Below are 4,463 nucleotides of genomic sequence, written 5' to 3' on the forward strand. Positions count from 1 at the left end.
GAGATCGCTCTCATGAACACAGATGCAAAAATCCAAAACAAGACACTAGTGAACCGAATACAGCAATATATTAAAAAGATTATATACCATGATCTAGTGGGCTTCATCCTAGGGACACAGAGATGGTTCAACATATGCTAATCAATTAATGTGATACGCTACATAAACAAATTAAAAAATAAGAATTATACCATATCAATACATGCAGAAAAAGCCTTCGACAAGATACAGCATCCATTTATGATCGAAACACTTCACAAAATCGGTATAGAAGGAAAGTACCTTAACATAATAAAGGCCATCTATGACAAACACTCAGCCAACATTATACTTAATGGTGAAAAACTAAAAACCTTCCCTCTAAGATCAGGAACAAGGCAAGGCTGTCCACTATCACCACTATTATTCAATATAACATTGGAGGTTCTAGCGAGTGCAATCAGACAAGAGAAAGATATAAAGGCATCCAAATAGGAAACAAAGAAGTCAAACTGTCATTATCTACTGATGACATGATTAGCTATATAGAAAACCCTAAAGATTCCACAAGAAGAAGACACAAGGAAATGAAAAGATATTCTGTGTTCATGGATTGGAAGAATCAATGTAGTTAAAATAATCTTATTATTTAAAGCATTATAAAATTTTAAAACAATCCCCATCAAAATCTTGTTGTCATTTTTTAAAGAAATAGAACAAATCATCAGATTTGTATGGAACCGCAAAAGACCTCAAATAGCAAAGCAATCCAGAGAAAAAGAACAAGACAGGAGCTATCACTCTGCCTGACTTCAAATTACACTACGACATGACAATAATCAAAATGCCTGGTATTGAGAGTAAAACAGACACACAGACCAATGGAACAAAACTGAAAGTCCAGAATAAACCCCTGTTTCTATAGGCAAATAAGTTTTGACAAAGAAGGCAAAAACATACAATGGGTAAAGGAAAGCTTCTTCAATAAATGGTGTTGGGAAAATTGGAAAGACACATGCAAAAGCATGAAACTAGACTGCTATCTGTCACCATACAGCAAAATTAACTCAAAATGGATCAAAGACCTAAATATAAGATCAGAAACAATAAATTGCATAGGTACTAAACATAGGTACTAAACAATAAATTGTACTAAACATAGGTACTAAATAATAAATTGCATAGCTACTAAACATAGGTACTAAACAATAAATTTAGTACCTACTAAACATAGGTACTTAACTCATGGGCCTTGGATTTAGAGAGGATTTTATGAATTTGACCTTAAAGGCAAGGGAAGTAAAAGCAAAAATAAATGAATGAGAATATTTCAAATTAAAAAGCTTCTGCACAGCAAAAGAAACTATTAACAAAACAAAGCTGCAACCATCCAAATGGGAGAAGATGTTTTCAAACAACACCTCTGATAAGGGCCTAATATCCAAAATATACAAAGAACTCATACAACTCAACTATTAAAAAAATAATAATAATCCAATTAAAAAATGAATAGAGGACCTGACACCTCTCCCAAGAAGACATATAAAGAGCCAACAGACATATGAAACGATGCTAATTTTCAATAGCTATTACGAAAATGCAAATTAAAACCATGAGACACACCTGTTAGAATGGCTATCATCAACAAGACAAGTAATAACAAGTGTTGGAGAGGTTGTGGGGAAAAAGGAAACCTCATACACTGTGCATAGAATATAAATTAGTACAACCATGATGATATTTTGTGGAGGTTCCTCAAAAAAGTAAGAATATAATTAACATATGATCCAACAAATCCTCTTCTGGGTATTTACCCAAAAATCTTGAAAACATTTATCTGCAAAGATATATGCACCCCAATGTTCACAGTAGCATTGTTCACGGTGGCCAAGCCATGGAAACAATCAAAGTGTCTTTCGATAGATGATTGGATAAAGAAGATATGATATGTATATACAATACATTATTACTCAGTCATAAGAAGAGATGAAATACAGCCATGTGTAACAACATGGATGGATGTTGTCACATATAGATGGAATTTTGATAACATATTTAACTACAACCATATAAATTATAACTGAAAATAGAAAAAATTTAAAAAAGAGTAAAATAGGTTTCTTTAATTTAATATGGAACCTATTTATAATTAGATCAGAATATATTCAATTTTAGATTTAGATAAATATTACTTATTCTCCTTTAATGTCTATCCATGACCAAAAACAAAACCATTTATCCATCACCTATACTACACTCAAAAGTGACTTGGAATCCAATATTCATTCCTTATTAACTACTTATGGAGTCAGGGACTCGAGATACAGTACCAAGCAAAATGGATAAAGGTCCCTGTCCTTGTGAAGCTTACATTTTTGGGGAAAAGAAACAGAAAATTAAAATTAAAATGTAGCATAATCACAAAAAAAAACTGGTAATGAGAAAAAATTAAGCTGAAAAAGACATATGAGGTAGAATGGGTGAGTTTACAATTGTAGATAGGGAAGCCATGGAAGATTTTAATACAACATTGACTTTTAAGCAAAAATCAGAAGGAAGTGACAATCCGTCTATGGGTATCTGGAAGGAGCGCAGGCTCTCTAAGCAGATGGAATAGCATACGCAAAGTTTTTACCATTACTATTCTAATAGAAAAAAAGCCAGTGTGGCTGGGTGAGAGTGACCCACAGTGAAGACATATAAAACAAGTTCGGAGAAAACGTGAAGTTCCAGATCACAGAGAACTTTACAGTACTAAAAAATATTTTGACTGCTTCGAGACAGATACTAGGGTTTTGAGAGGAAGAGTGGCATGATCTGACTTACATTTTTAAATGATTATTTTGGTTTATTAAAAGAAAGTATGGCAGAAGAAGGGAGTCAAGTTAGGAAGTTATTGAAATAACCTAGGTGAGAGAAGTTGACAGCTCGGACCGTGTTGAAGGGTGGTGAGACACATTTGGGAGGTGGAACTAAATTCGCTGATGGACCAGAGTGTTAAGTAAAGACAGAAAAAAGAAGACATTACCAATCTTTTTTGACTTGAGCGAATGAAAGCAGGAGCTGTCATTGACCAGGATATAATCTTTAACACATTGTCTGGCATAGTCTCAGAACTCAAGTGACTAAGGGGTATGGGGATGAGTGTTATAAACAGAAAAAACAGAGGCATGACAGAGATAGTAGGTACAGTAAAGCCCTATAAGTAGCTGGATGGTGCCAGGTGATAAGGTAGGAGGCAGAGTATGTACGCAGATGAAGTGCACAAAAATCTGTTTCTGTAGGACATCATAAGCCTCAACTGCCTTGTGTTACTTGAGAACTCAAGAGGCAGGACCAAGAACTGGTAATAAATACATGTAATCCATATTACATACATGCATCATACATATTACATAGAAATTTGCAGCCCCTCTCCAACACCACCTTTCTTTCTCAAATAACAAAACATAAATATTCAAAAAGAGAGAAAATGACAAACAAAAATAGTGAAAAAGAGAAAAAATAGATATGGAAATACTTGATTATGTGCAAGTTCCCACATTTTAACTAAAGAAGCCAAAACTTCCCCCATTTTGCATTAATTTGGATTGGATTTCTATCATTTGCTACAGAAAAGTTATGACTATATCAACTTAGATGCATATGAATAATAATATTCATATACTGATAGGGAGTTTTCGGTACTAAATCAAACTCTTCTTCAGTATACAATTTTTAAAAGGTTCACATCTCTGCCTTAATTACAGTCTAAATATTCTTCTGGCTCATTATTCTGGCTCTGTTTTGTTGCATGATCTTTTTTGTCACATGCTGATCTATATTCTATACTCTTCCATACTAACCTGTATATTGTTTGATATAACCACTGACCAGCTAATTCAGTTTCTGCAATTGTTCAAATTTAGACTTTAAATTATAGTAACATATTTCAAAAATTTAACGTATGTTTATTCTTAAAACATACCATAAAAGTATAGGGAATATGTCTAAGGAAGTTCACTCTTCCTATTATATATTCAGAAAAGTCACCTCTTGCAGTTCAAGAATGCCTTATTTCTGCTGTGCTGTAGAGTTTGTGTATGCGTGAGTGCACGTGTGTATGTGTGTGTGTGTGCGTGTGTGCATGTGTGTGTGCACGCACACAGGTACACACACTCCTATACATGCTTTTGATCTAAAGCTGTGTATAAATATGTATGTACAATATAAAGAATAATTATAAACACTCATATAACACATGTAGATTAAGAAATGGATATACCTTAGAAGTCCCTCTATTCTTTGCCAGGTCATTATATCTTCCTTCTTCTTCATGCTATAGATGACATTATTTTGACTTTTGTTATAATCACTTCACTTTTTAACATTTATTATCCATTTATATCTTTAAATAATATAATTGCTATTTTTGACTGTTTTAACTTTATGTAAACATATATGTTTTAACTTACTATATATATGTTTTAACTTTATGTAAGCAT

The sequence above is a fragment of the Pteropus alecto genome, unplaced genomic scaffold (genome assembly GCF_000325575.1).
Source record: "Pteropus alecto unplaced genomic scaffold, ASM32557v1 scaffold76, whole genome shotgun sequence".
Taxonomy (NCBI): domain Eukaryota; kingdom Metazoa; phylum Chordata; class Mammalia; order Chiroptera; family Pteropodidae; genus Pteropus; species Pteropus alecto.